Below are 14,863 nucleotides of genomic sequence, written 5' to 3' on the forward strand. Positions count from 1 at the left end.
GAAACAGGACCCTAGAACACTAGCACACCACATTGCCATGAGTAAAATCACTTATACAACAATTCTGTCTCTTCAAGGTGTTCTTACATCCAATGGTATGCCCCAAATGGCATAACTGATACACTAAACAGATTTCGGTATAATAGCTGCCTGATCTGCATTGTGTACCTTGCACAAACTCACACTGGTCTAAAAAGCCTAAACTTTGTACATATCATAGCTTATGAAAGCTTGAGCTCTATTTCTGACCATCATAAACAGAAACACACAAGCTTTGATAATTAAACATACACTTCAAGCAAATGGAGATCACTGATATTGACGAGAGTTATCTACGTTGAGTGAAAACAAATTTTTCAATGCTTTGATTCAATAAAACAATGCAATAATATATCTGTTCAGGATTTTCATATGTAACATGGATACACTATCTAATAAGCAACTCTTTTGCTTTGCCCAATCTAAAGACAAAGCATAAGAATTTGCAATACATCCAACAAAAGGTACATGAGTCAATCCGTACTGAAGCCTTGACAGTACCACAAACATCAAACTCTTACCTCATCTGTTATTCGCATCTTATTTGGAGGATTGGAGTAGACTTTATGTACTCCATTGGTGACAGAAATAATTTCCCCAGGTTTCTCCGTAAACCAGTGCATCTGATCTTCATTTGAGTTGCCTTCACTGTGTTTTTGCACCTCACTTATGCCGTTCGGTGTCTCGGACTGTTTAGATTTATCCTGCTGAAATGGGACCACAAACCTTTTCAGCTTCTCAAAGAAAGACCCATTTTGATTGCCTTGAGCAGCCTTTAGAGCAGCTTCACTTGGACTAAAATACTCGCAACCATCCAATCCCACACAACAAACTGCTTGCGAAGACCTGATTGCGAATGCTGTTGAGACAGAAGCAGTAAACCTCAAAGGTCTTCTCCTTATTAGTGAGCGTAAGAGCAGATGCAAGTCCTTGATTAGTAAGGGTAATAATGTTATGTAGCTTGAAGTGACAGTCATCTCGATTTCATTGGCACACCTTAGAGTCACCTGCATGGCTTCAACCATGTACCTTTTGTAAATCACTAACCCAGAGAGGAAGAGAACACAGTAGAAACCCTCAGACTGCAAGAATAATGGCAACACACACGCAATGAAACAATTTTAAGTTGAGACATAGAACAACTCTAGTATTTGCATCCTATGAGCAGCTTTGAGATTCACATGATAGTCTTTGCCACTTAATAACAATATAAAGTCAGCAGCAATAATTCATATTATTTTATTTTATTTTTTTGTGTTGAAAAGATCCTTCTATGAGTTTTGAAATTGTCTAATGTGCTACATCTCCCCTAGCAAGAAGGTACACAGTACAAAAGAAAAAAAGGGGAGAATCTTGTTAAAGCGAGCCTCAATGTATTTGACATAATTTATTTGAGTTGCATAGGGCAACTTTCTGTGGGAAATATATAAGGGCCTTGGGCCTCTTACTTTGTATCTAACTGATCAGAGTTGATTGGAGCTCTCTCTCTCTCTCTCTCTCTCTCTCTCTCTCTCTCTCTCTCCTCTCTCTCTCTCTCTCTTCTCTCTCTCTCTCTCTCTCTCTCTCGTGCATGTCCCGGTGCCGAATGTGTGTCACATCTATGCTTCCGCACGCTATTCTGACATGGTATCAGAAGTCTTCGGCTTGTGATCCTCAACGATGGAGGAGGTCATTTGTGAAGCAGACGATGATAACACAGGCTTGGATCAGCTCTATCAGACAAGACCACAGGTCACCCCGAAGAGGAATTTGGAATTGCAGCCGACTAGCTCTATTGATGCCCCTCTAATAGCGTTTTGATAATGCTGACCCTCTAGCAACCTTGCGCTTTTATTAACGCTGCTCCTCTCATATTCAGCCTATCGATTTTTAATTAAAAGGATGCCTCCCTATCTCATAGCTTTTAAACACTAGTCCTGTAATTGGACAATCAACTTGATTGTCCTCTAATTGGACAATCTAGTGTCTTGTAAACACAAGCTTTTGCCTAACTTTGTGGTGTATGAAAAAAAAAAAGCCTAAAGCGAGGAAACCAGCATGAAAGTCTACCTTAATCCTCGAATTATGTTGCCAAGTTATGTTCCGGCCAATTTTGCGATGGTAGATAGGCAAATTAAAGCACTCAACCTGCACCAACTTTCACTAGTAATGGAAAGTTGGGCTAGCAAGAGAAAAATGCTCCATCATTGGGTGGGCTAGCCCATCAAGGGCTCAAAAAACGCTTCGTTTAAGAACTATAGCGGCCATTGAGCCCCCCAACTCCTAAAACTGCATGCGGGTTTGAATTGCACTAGCAGTCAAAGACTGAAGATTTTCGAAGATTCAATGCTTTTCCAGAGTTCTATCACATCAGAAGTCATTCCTTTAACCGAGGCTCTCATTTTAAATGAGAGGGAATGTCATGATTGTGACTATGTTACAGTATTACATCTACTCCTAGTTGCAGATACACAAAGTGCTATGCCAAGGAGAACCCCTACGCTTGGATGGTCACGACCCTTCGCTCAAGAGACATGCCTCTTCGCCAAAAGCCACAATCCTTCGACGACTTGTCACAACCCTTTGCTCTACTGTTGCGACTCTTCGTCCAATGATTGCAGCTCTTTGCCGAAAGGATGTGTCTTTACGTCTAAAGTCATGTCTCTTCACCATGAGACCTGTCTTTTCATTTGTGTCTCTTCGTCTCCTATATAAGGAGCCTATTGTGCTCAGTTTTTATTCATTCATTCAAGCATTCAATCAATCAATCAATACACATTCAGTCTCTTGAGTCTCAGTTCGATCTTAAGTATGAAGTTTTAGTCTTAAATATAGGATTAGCACCACTAATCCTCACACTCTGGCAACAGAGCAAGGGGGCCCTTGAGGATGGTTGGGACCTGACATCCGGTGCTGTCCCTCTCTCTCTCTCTCTCTCTCTCTCTCTCTCTCTCTCTCTCTCTCTCTCTCTCTCTCTCTCTCTCTCTCTCTCTCTTCATTGTGTTCGGTTCAGTTTCTCTTTCCAAGTGAAGTAAAGTAACCTTGTGTTTGTGTGGAGTACTAGATCCGAGCTATATCCTTAACATTTCCACTGCACATTACAAGTGTTTCTTTATATTTCTTCAACATGGTACAACTCCCATGGCTCTGCTCTGCATCTCCCGCGGGTAGACTGCTAGAGTGAGAACCCATGGGTCTTATTTAAAGGCCCTAGGCCCAAAAGCAGTTTACATGAAAAGCATTCAAATTCTAAAAGCATCTGGTCTCAAAAGGGTGGAGTCCAAAAAACTGTCAGCACGTTTCACATAAATCCATACCGCCACGTCAGTAGCCTGTCAGCGAGAATTGTGGCAGTCCATACAGTGCTGCGTCACCATGTTAGCACGAATTGCAGCAATCCGTACAGTGTTAGTTAGCATGTCAGCGCAAATTGCGGGCTATCCGTACAAGTCTGCCACATCATTGGCTTCATACGCAATTGACTTTGTGTGTGTGTGGGTGGGTCTGGCTTAATTTTAACTGTCTTTGGGTCGATTGGGCCCCATCAGACGGGGTTCCCATAAGTTGGTAGACTTTTATTTATTTGCCCCGTTGTTAGGTGCAGCGGAATGAATGTTTGCGCTTTGCTCAAGATGAGTGCTCCGAACTGTGCTCAAGGTTCCTTTTGTTCTTATGGAAGGGAGAGCCTTCCATTCTTAATGAGAGAATGCTATGATCATAAACAAAGTGAATGGACACTGTGCGTGCAAGTGTATGAGACTGAGAGATAGAGAGAGAAGAGAGATACACACCAGAGACCTTGTAAAACCCTCCTCCGAAGGCCCCACTCTCGTCGGCGAGAGTGGTCTACTTATGATTCCACAATCTGGTACAAATGGAATGCATGGGACTGATGCAAGTTTAGGCTATGTCGACGATGACGATGGGGATGACGAAGTCAACCTAATGGCTGAATTCTGTAATCTTCCTACTGTCTGCTGTCCAAAAACGCTATGGGCTGAAATCTGCGACTGAGGCAAAAACGCTGTTTTTGGGGCTGTTTTTTGTGGGTCTTTGACGCTGAAAATCTGCAGGTTTAGGGTTGAAAACTGATGATCTTCAAGGCTGAAAATTGAGGTCTTTCTTGGGCTGAATCTGCTACTTCTTCATGGGCTGAATCTGCTACCTTTCGGGGCTGATCTTGATGGTCTTTTAGGGCTGCAATCACTGCATGTGCCGGATCTGCAAGGCTGAGGCTGAAACCAAAAACGTTGGGCTGTTGTAAACCAAAAACACTAGTGATGCTGGTTTTTCCAAAAACACTAGCTTCTCTGTGACCTCCGGCGATGAAAGACGATGCTGATGCAAGCGCTAGTGACTGAGGATGGCGATGTTCCTTGTTGAAAAACGCTAGGACAATGGGGCCCGGGGGATCTTGCTTGAGGGAGTCGCCCCCAACGGTTCTTGCTTGAGAAGTTGCCTGTTGAGCGGTGGAGCTCCTGCTACCTCTTCTACCATTTAGTGTCAACTTTGGTTTGCTTATATATTTTCTTGCCCAATTTGCCCTACCTACTTTTGTTGGAAAGTCACTTAAATTAATAAGTGAAAAATGCAAAAAATAGATAAAATAGGGTAAATGCACTGGAAAATTTCCCTGATGGAATCTGATGGATTCTAATGGGAATACTGATGATCATGCTGTGTGCAACCAACGGATATGCATCTATACTAAGTGACGGGGCATGCACGGTCTACGAATAGACTCACAAAAGTACCAGATCACTTCTAATCTAGACTGATTGAACCCTGATCATGCTCTAGCTTGTCCACGGACACATAGGGCTGGATGTGTCACATGACATCCCCTCCTTTTCAAAGTGAGGTACTGGTACCGAACTGTATGGCGTCGAGGAGATCGCCAACAACATCCGGAATCCTGGAAGGGACTCTTCACCGGCCCACTCTGATGTGTGGGTCGTGCGGTACTTGAACTTCATAAAGGTCTGCAACGCTTGCTTCTTTGGGCCGCGCCGAAAGCGACACAAAGTTTTTTGAGTTTCCTTCGATGCTTCAACTTCGTCGAGAGTCATGCTTCTTTCTTCTTCAAGAATCTCCGTGGCTGAAAATCCCTGAAACCATTTCCAACACACAACCATGAACATATCTATTCCATGTAAAGTGAGTGGAAAAAATCGTGTCTTCCTCAAAGACTGTGCATGCAATGTAGATAAACAAATAGATGGAGTGACAAACCGTTCATCAAACACATGCAAACAATGAGATCGAATCTTTCTCTTTTGATCTAGAGCAATCAACGGTGCCAATTCACAACGGAAATGCCCATGCTTCGTGCTCATACTTTCATGTGCTCGTTCTACGAATGTGTCATGCCAAGGAAGAGACATGGAATGTGACTTCCTTGAATGCATACTTTTCAGCTTTTCATGAACAATCCGCATACATTCGTGCTCATTCATGAGTCAACGTGCTCAACGTACAATATGTCATGCCTAGGAAAAGGGATCACATAAAGACGCTGACTAAAATATAGGAAACGATCACGAATGAAACACTCGAACAATGCGTGCGTATCAATCATGCGAATACATAATACTTCCTGTGAGGGTTCTTTGGACCTAGGCTCGAGAGCCAAGATCGGTTCTTCCTGAATGATCGAATAGTCCTGTGGGGGTTCTTTGGACCTCGACTCGAAAGCCAAGATCGGTTCTTCGTGATTGATCGAATCTACAACGAGGTTAGCTTCGCTAGAAAAAGCATCCACTAACACATCATCCTTGTGAACAATCACATCAGCTTCATGCAACTCATCATGCTTGTGAGAAATCACATCTTGATCATGCAAATCATCATGCTTGTGAGAAATCACAACTTGATCATGCAAATCATCATGCTTATCATTGTCAATCAAATCATCATCATGCAAATCATTGTCATTCAAATCATCATGCTTCTCACAATCATGCAAATCCTGTGTGTCATGCTTTGGAGAAGAAGAGACTGAGAGAGTCTCCTTTTCTTGAATCTCTTGCATCTGTGCCTGAGCTTGAGAAACGAGTCGCAAGAACTCTTCCCTGTATTGGTTGCTCTTTCCTTTGACGGCGGCTGCAATTCTTTCTTGGTGTCTGCGCTCTATTTCTGCTCTTCTTTCTGCATGTCTGCGTTCCATTTCTGCCATTCTTTCTGCATTTCTTGCTTCACGTTCTAACTTCCTTTCCATAAACATCTTGTGGAAAGCCTCCATAGGAGTTAGTGCAATCCTTGACATAGATGGGGAAGGTCAGAAAAACCTCCTGGTGGGGAAAATTCTTCTTCGCCTCTCTCATGCTCATCACCTCCAAGCAAAGTATCTATTCCGCTTCGAGTGATGACCATTCTGAAGTCGTCGGTTCTTGTGGGTTCTTGTGGTCTTGGGTTCTTAAGTTCACGAGGAACTTGGGTTCTTGGGGATCTTGGGTTCTTAAGTTCACGAGGAACTTGGGTTCTTGGGTTCTTGAGGGTCTTGGGTTCTTGAGGTTTTCTTTCGCTTGCAAACCGCGTTTGAGAAGGATCTTCTCTTCACCCGAGTTCTACTCCTTTCCGTGGGCGCACCCCTTTGCGGCCTTGCGCTCACACCAAGGTTGCTTTTTCCCACCTCACATCGATTGGCCGGCCGCTAAGTGCACGGTCCGCTCTCAATGAGTGAAAAGAGGCACAAGGGGAGGCTGGACAAGCCCTTCTTTCCTGGATTCCTGTCACCCTTAAAAAACACGATTAGGAATCGACACGTCCAAGAGAACTTGGGTTCGTGCGATCGCAACAAGCAAAAAAAATTCTTGTGATTCTTGTGGTTCTTTCCTTGAGTTATTCAGAACACTACCAAAGCTCTGATACCAATGTTAGGTGCAACGAATGAAATGTTTGCGCTTTGCTCAAGATGAGTACTCCGAACTGTGCTCAAGGTTCCTTTTGTTCTTATGGAAGAGAGAGCCTTCCGTTCTTAATGAGAGAATGCTATGATCACAAACAAAGTCAATGGACACTGTGCGTGCAAGTGTATGAGATTGAGAGATAGAGAAAGAAGAGAGATACGACACCAGAGACGTAAAACCCTCCTCCGAAGGCCCCACTCTCGTCGGCGAGAGTGGTCTACTTATGATTGCACAACCTGGAACAAATGGAATGCATGGAACTGATGCAAGTTTAGGCTATGTCGACGATGACAACGGGGATGACGAAGTCGACCTAATGGCTGAAATCTGCAATCTTCTTACTACTATCCAAAAACGCTATGGGCTGAAATCTGCGACTGAGCCAAAAACGTTGTTTTTGGGGCTGTTTTCTGTGGGTCTTTGACGCTGAAAATCTGCAGGTTTAGGGTTGAAAACTGAGGTCTTTCTGGGGCTGAATCTGCTACTTCTTCATGGGCTGAATCTGCTACCTTTCGGGGCTGATCTTGATGGTCTTTTAGGGCTGCAATCACTGCATGTGCCGGATCTGCAAGGCTGAGGCTGAAACCAAAAACGCTAGGCTGTTGTAAACCAAAAACGCTAGTGATGCTGGTCTTTTAAAAAACGCTAGCTTCTCTGTGACCTCCGGCGATGAAAGACGATGCTGATACAAGCGCTAGTGACTGAGGATGGCTGGCGATGTTCCTTGTTGAAAAATGCTAGGACAATGGGGGATCTTGCTTGAGGGAGTCGCCCCCAAGGGTTCTTGCTTGAGAAGTTGCTTGTTGAGCGGTGGAGCTCCTGCTGCCTCTTCTGCCATTTAGTGCTAACTTTGGTTTGCTTATATATTTTCTTACCCAATTTGCCCTACCTACTTTTGTTGGAAAGTCACTTAAATTAATAAGTGAAAAATGCCAAAAATAGGTAAAATAGGCTAAATTCCCCTGATGGAATCTGATGGATTCTGGTGGGAATACTGATGATCATGTTGTGTGCAACCAGAGGATATGCATCTATACTAAGTGACTGGGCATGCACGGTCTACGAATAGACTCACAAAAGTGCTAGATCACTTCTAATCTAGACTGATTGGACTAATTGAACCCTGATCATGTTGTAGCTTGTCACGTGACACCCGTACTCGGCAGGACCTGTAAGTTGGTGTCACGAGGACGTGGCAATTGCTAACTTGAGTTGTTGATTTCTTTCCGATGATTTTTGTTTAATTTTTGGGACCCTCTTTTTGAAGTTGCAAATGGCCGGAATTGTATGGCCAGTGTGAAACGGCTGATGGTCGAGAGTTTCACCCGCAATCAGGAAGGGCCACCACGAGTTGGTCGGGCCGATCGGCACTAGAATCCAAGCAATAAAAGGGTGTCCAGGCTCAGTTCAAAGTTATTTAGGCCCCCGCTACACTTGTCAATGGGTACTAGGAAACTAACTCAAAAGAAGCATAAGGGACACATGGGGCTCCAGATACATCTGCCAAAAGCATCAACAAGAGGGGGCGCCCATTTCAAGACAGGGGGCTTATTTGACTTGATTTTTGTGCTACAGTGTGCATGAGTAGTGGGTGCAGGTGCTCACAGCTTTAATGAAAAGCTTGTCTTCTCCCTTTCTCTATGTAGCGCGACGATTTGCTCTTGCGCATCTCTCTCTCTCCACTTTGCACATATGGTAATGCCCCTCTAGTTGGGCTTCTCAGATGAACATGTACAATTATGGGGGTTTTGTGCGTGTTTGCCAAGGCAAGAGCCTTCTGTACAAGAACCGGATTAGCTAATTGCTAATCCCCTTCAGGTACGCACAGTTCCATTGCCAAGGAATGCGAAAACAAAGAATTTTCTCGCGTGAAAACTTGTCCGATTTACAGGGGAACTGTCCCATTGCGTGCGCGAGCAACTGAGACACGTGTAAGCGTGCTCACTCTCCGCTCGAAACGGTCCAAAACAGATAATTACAGCCTGCTGTGTTTTTCTACAGGTGTAGGGTTTCACACCTAAACTGCAGGGAATCGCCTGGGGAGCCTCGGAAAGGCCTTGGGATGCGTGTATAAGGTAGTAGGCACCTAACAGTGGCAAAACAGAAAATCACAAGATGCTGAAATTGACCTGCAGCTCACTAGAAAGCTTCCCATAGGGGAAAGTGTCCTTGACGTGTACTTTTGACCTACAGGGAGTTTTGCGCCGTTATGCTGGCGAAATCGGATCAAAAACCTGCAATTACAACCATGGACAGGTTTGGACAGCTTGGTGAGGGTTAGATAAAAGCGTTTGGATCGTTTATTTGCCAAGAGAGCCTCTGGAAAGCATTGGGTGCCTGTACAAGAAAATTTAGAGAGATTTCGCGCGAGGAATTCGTCTAATTCAAGGGACAAGTGACCCTACAAGTGCGAGAGCTCGAGGGCTATCCACAGAAGTGATCGGCATGCAGATCGGAGCGCAAAACAGAGAATTCAGAGAGCTGTAATTTCTCGACAGGTTTTGTAAAGTGCTCTAAAGTGTGTGGAAAGTCACAGTGGACTTGGGATTTTGTCCGTGGAGACTTCTATTGTGGTTATGCTGCCGAAATCGGGTTAGAGTAGAGCAATTTCAGCCCGATAAAAGTGGGACAGCTTGTAGAAGTTTACAGGTTTTTCTCAAGTATAATAAGAATAAAGAAATACCGAAAGGGGCACCAATATTTGGGGCAAACAGGGTGTCGTTGTCTACTTGGTAGAGCTCTAGCTACCAAGCCGTGGTTTGTCTTGAAGTGTTGAATTCCAGTGAGAAGCTTATTCGTGAAGTTCCTTTGTGTCGTAAAGTCTAAAGTAAAGTTACGGGTGAAAGCCAAAGTCTACCGCCCTACGGGCCGGTTTCAGTTGGTGAAAACTTCTTCTGCTTCTTCTTAGGGTTTAGGCCCCTCCACTTAGATCTGCAAGTTGGCTCCGTTCTTCAGTGGCTTGACACATCAACAGTTTGTAACATCCCCCCTTCTTGAAAGAAGAGTAATCGTTCGCGGTTACAATATATCTGCAAAACAACTCAAGTTAGCTCAAAAATTTCCGAGAGACAATCAATTTTCTCATTCCAGAACAGAGCACTTGATATCCTGGGTCATTGGCTTCCCTGAAAAATCTCATCCAATAAGGAGTATGTTCTCATTCCAGATTGGAGCTCTTGATATTCTCGCATAGCAAAATTAGCCATCACACCCAATCTCAAACAGGTGTGTCGATGCACTAAAATTACATAGCTAGGCAATCTCACCCAATTAGGAATATTCAATGGTTGGTAAATCACAATGCAACACAAATGCTCACATATGCATGTTACAAGATTTTGAATAACACCCCCGAGACAAACGGTCTACGATATGAAGCTACTCAATGACTACCTCATCAGTCCCCCCCGCAAATAACATAAAAAGGTCCGGGCCATGAGCTCAAAGGATTGATACAACCAAACGCTCCCCAGAACGTAGCTTGTATAATCGACCTGTACAACGTAGAGGACGGTACTATTTCAAATACCTGTTAACACAGAACACAATTGCGTCCAGCAACTAGAATGTCACTGTGCACACGAGACCGACACCTTTTAGGCCCCAAAATTGGCGCCCCTTCTTTATTAATCAACAGTTGACGATCCGTACACTTAGGCCAAACTCTCACAAAGCTGTCCAAACCTGGCAAGGGCTGAAAACGTAGGTTTTTGACTTGATTGTCGCAACACAACGGCCCAAAAACCCTTGTAGGTCAAAAAACACCTGTCTAGGACGGATTCCCTCGCAATTTAGGAGCTTTTTTGTGAGCTCACAGAAATTCAGTGTGCTGTAATTCTCTCCTTTTCTGCTGTCGGGTGCCCAAAACCCTGTATACGCATCCCAAGGCTCTCACAAAGCTCCCCTGGTGTTCCCTTGCAATGTAGGTGCGAAACCCTAAACCTGCAGAAAAACAAGCAGGCTGTAATTCTCTATTTTGGATCATTTTTAGCGGAGCGGCCTACACGTATCCCAAGGGCTCCCGCACACAATGGGACAATTCCCCTGTGAATTGGACGAGTTTTCACGCGAGAGAACTCTCCAAACTCGCAATCTTCGCGATGGAACTGTGCATACCTGTGGGGGTTACTAGTTAGCTAATCCGGTTCCTGTTCAAAAGGCTCTTGCCTTGGCAAACGCGCATAAACCCCCAGAACTATACATATTCATCTGAGTAGCCCAACTAGTGAGGCATTACCATATGTGCCAAAGGGGGAGAGAGAGATGCACGAGAGCAAATCATCGCGCTACATGAGACAGAGGAGAAGGCAAGCTTTCCATTAAAGCTGTCAACCTGCACCCACTACTCACACACACACTTTAGGTCACTGAATGAACAAAAATCAGCCCCCTCTCTCTCTTGGGCGCCCCCTCCAGCTGAGGTGCCCTGCAGGTTGCTCTACAACTGCCAAGTGTCCAATTTGCCCCTTTGAGTTAATTCCTTAGTTCCCACTCACTTATAAAGTTGTAGGTGACTTTCCGAGTGGCCCAGATTTCATTTGGGGCACACAGAGTTCCATACTCATCAGAATTCAGTGCTAACAGATCCGACCAGTCCCAGACTAACCGACCTAGACTCCCGATGTGAGAAACCTGTTCGGCCGCAATCGTTTCACACTGGCCATGCAATGTCCACTTGCACCTTTTCAAGGGTTTCGGGGAAAACAGGTAAAAATATAAATAAATAAAAAATAAGTAGCACATATTTAGAGAAGGAAACAGGAAAAATACACCTCCTGTTGACAGCCTGTGTCGCTTGGAGATTTCAGCATACAACCAAAAGCTCCCCAGACATCCCGTCTTCGTCATTTCGAGGTTATCAAGCATACAACGAAACGCTCCCCAAACATCCCCTTTGCGTCGTTCCAAGGTTTAGACAATACCAAAACAACATTTTTCACTACTCCAATTGGGAGTAAATCACCAAGCATTGAACAATTGAAATCATCACCAAGACACGTTTAAAATAGATACCATTTATTTCAAACAAAATCACCAAATAAGTTCTCAAACAAAATTCAAAAAACTGCTAAATCAAAATGAAAACGCATTCTCAATGCCAATCGAACTCGAAAAGACGACTGGCTTTCCATTTTGAGACTTGCACCAAAAATTAGAGCTAGGTTTGTTAGGTGCTCCGAACTGTGCTCAAGGATTCCTTTTACTTACGGAAGGGAGAGCCTTCCGTTCCTTTAGTGAGAGAGTGCAATGATCACAAACAAAGTGAATGGACACTGTGCGTGAAAGTGTATGAGACTGAGAGATAGAGAGAGAAGAGAAATACGACACCAAGGACGTTGTAAAACCCTCCTCCAAAGGCCCCACTCTCTATGGCGAGAGCGGTCTACCTATGATTGCACAAATCTCTACAATGCTTTGACTTGCTGACGATGTCGACGACGATGACGACGACGACGAGACAGGCTGAAATCTGAAAACGCTAAGGGCTGAAATCTGCAAATCTTCTATCTGCTGAATTCTGACTCTGTGTTGGTGACGATGTCGATGGGCGACGATGCAACGACCAAGCGCTGAAAACGCAGATGCTAAAATCTGCGTTTCCGGGCTGAAACTGACCGTGCAGCGAGTGTCACGTGACACATCCCAACCCTATGTGTCCGTGGACAAGCTACACCATAACAGGGTTTCCGTCAAAGTCCAGTCAAGTTAGATTAGAAGTGATCTGGCACTTTTGTGAGTCTATTCGTAGACTGTGCATGCCGAGTCACTTAGAGTAGATGCATATCCTCTGATTGCATAAGCATAAGCATAAGCATTTCCATCAGATTCCATCAAAGTCAGTTTGGGGATTTTTCAGATGACTTTAGCCTATTTTTTCCCTATATTTAACATTTTTCACTTATTTATTAAGTGACTTTTGTTGGGTACTCAGTAGGGCAAATTGGGTAAGTTAATTTATAAGCAAACCCAAGTTAGCACAAATTGACAGATGAGCCAAGGAGCACAGCATGCTACCAAGCAACACGTGTTCCCTCCCTCTCTCAGCAAGACCCTCTCCAAGCATCTTGGTGAGACCCATTTCCCCCGCATCATCCTCAACTTGGGATCGCCCATTTCTCTGGTTGCCTTAGCGTTTTTCCTCCCATGCAGAGATCGCCAGCAAGCAGTGAGAGCTAGCGTTTTCGCCTTGGTCAGATCAGCGTTTTTAGCAACTACTAACGCCAGACAAACCTCAGCCAATTCAGCGTTTTCATCAAGCAATTTGCAGCAGATCACCATAGCCGGGTAAGGAGTTATTAAGCACTTGAAAACCTGCAAATTTCAGCAAGAAAAACTCTGCTGTCCCAGCGTTTTTCAGCAAGGAACTTTCCCCCAAAAACGCAGCTAAAGAGCAGATGACAGCAGCGTTTTTCATCATCTTTTCAACCCCGACAAAACAGTCATTTTTTCAGCCATTAAAACAGCGAGAAACAGTCATTTTCAGCCACCAAGAAAGTCACAGATTTCAGCCTAAGTCGCCGTCGTCGTCATCGACATAGTCCCATTGCATCAATCCATTGCATTCGCATTGTACGTTTTTGTGCAATCAAGTAGACCACTCTCGCCGACGAGAGTGGGGCCTTCGGAGGAGGGTTTTACAACCTCTCCGTGTCGTATCTCTTCTCTCTCCTTCTCTCAGTCTCATTCACTTGCACGCACAATATCCACTCACTTTGTTCGTGATCATAGCACTCTCCATAAGACAGAAAGCTCTCTCTTTCCCTAAGAACTAAAAGGAACCTCGAGCAATAAAGATCACTAATCTTGAGAAAATACAACATTCATTCCGCTGCACCTTACATTGGTATGAGAGCTTTGGAAGTGTTCTGCATTACTCAAGGAAAAGAACCACAATAATTTTTTTGCTTGTTGCGATCGCACGAACCCAAGTTTACTTGGGCATGGCGATTCCTAATCGTGTTTTGTTGAAGAGTGACAGGAATCCCAAGAAAGAAGGGCTTGTCCAGCCTCCCCTTGTGTCTCTTTTCACTCATTGAGAGCGGACCGTGCACTTAGCGGCCGGCCAATCGACGTGAGGTGGGAAAAATCAACCTTGGCGTGAGCGCAAGGCCGCCAAGGGGTGCGCCCGCAGAAAAGGGTAGAACTTGGGTGAAGAGAAGATCCTTCTCAACACGATTTGCAAGCTCAAGAACCCCTCAAGAACCTCAAGATCCTCAAGAACCCAAGATTCTCCCGAATCAAGGACCTCAAGAACCTCAAGACCCTCAAGAACCAAGTTCCTCGAGAGCTTAAGACCCCAAGATCATAGTGCATGGTCGTCACCCGAAGCGGCATGGATACTTCTCATTCAGGTGATGAGTACGAGAGAGGCGACGAAGGATTCTCCCCACCAGGAGATTTTTCCAACCCTCCCCCTTCGCCATCTACACCAGACCCCCCTATGGGGCAATGGTCAAGCAGATTGATGGCCATGATGGATAGAAGGAAGACATGCGCCTTGCCTTTAGACGCGGAGGCCAGAGCCTTGCTCAGGACCGTGAGCGCGATGACAAAATTGCAAGAATGACCACAGATCAAGCAGCAAGGACCGCGAGCGCGACGAAAGAAACGCAAGATTTGCCGCACAACAAGAAGAAAATCGGCTTGCTCTCAAACGAGAACGCGCTGAACGAAATGAACGAAAGCATGAAAAGGAGCCGAGCGTAAGCTCAAAGGAGCTTCGCAATCAAGAATTTATTGCCCAACTCCTCGCCTCGAAGACCGAACCACCCAAAGATCGTGGGAGTTCGTCAAGTGGCACAAGCCACGATGCGGATTCACACAATCCAGTCACAAGAGAAGTTGACTTTCAGTAAGTATGACGGTAAGATGGATGCTATGTTATTCATTCTTGGTTGCATCAATTTAATGCTTATTTTGCGACAACTAAGAAAACA

The 14,863-nt window shown here is 44.7% G+C and overlaps 1 pseudogene across 1 annotated transcript in view; it reads right to left on the bottom strand.

Annotated features, from left to right (window-relative positions):
* The window catches only part of LOC147464009 (protein NDH-DEPENDENT CYCLIC ELECTRON FLOW 5-like), a 36,765-nt pseudogene that overhangs the window by 9,507 nt on the left and 12,395 nt on the right, over positions 1 to 14,863 (bottom strand). The window contains exon 2 of the transcript XR_015185555.1: positions 561 to 1,046. The product of XR_015185555.1 is annotated as a protein NDH-DEPENDENT CYCLIC ELECTRON FLOW 5-like (transcript). The remainder of the gene's footprint in view (positions 1 to 560; positions 1,047 to 14,863) is intronic.

The sequence above is a fragment of the Adiantum capillus-veneris genome, chromosome 2 (assembly GCF_014529385.1).
Source record: "Adiantum capillus-veneris isolate H3 chromosome 2, ASM1452938v2, whole genome shotgun sequence".
In the NCBI taxonomy this organism is placed as follows: Eukaryota; Viridiplantae; Streptophyta; class Polypodiopsida; order Polypodiales; family Pteridaceae; genus Adiantum; species Adiantum capillus-veneris.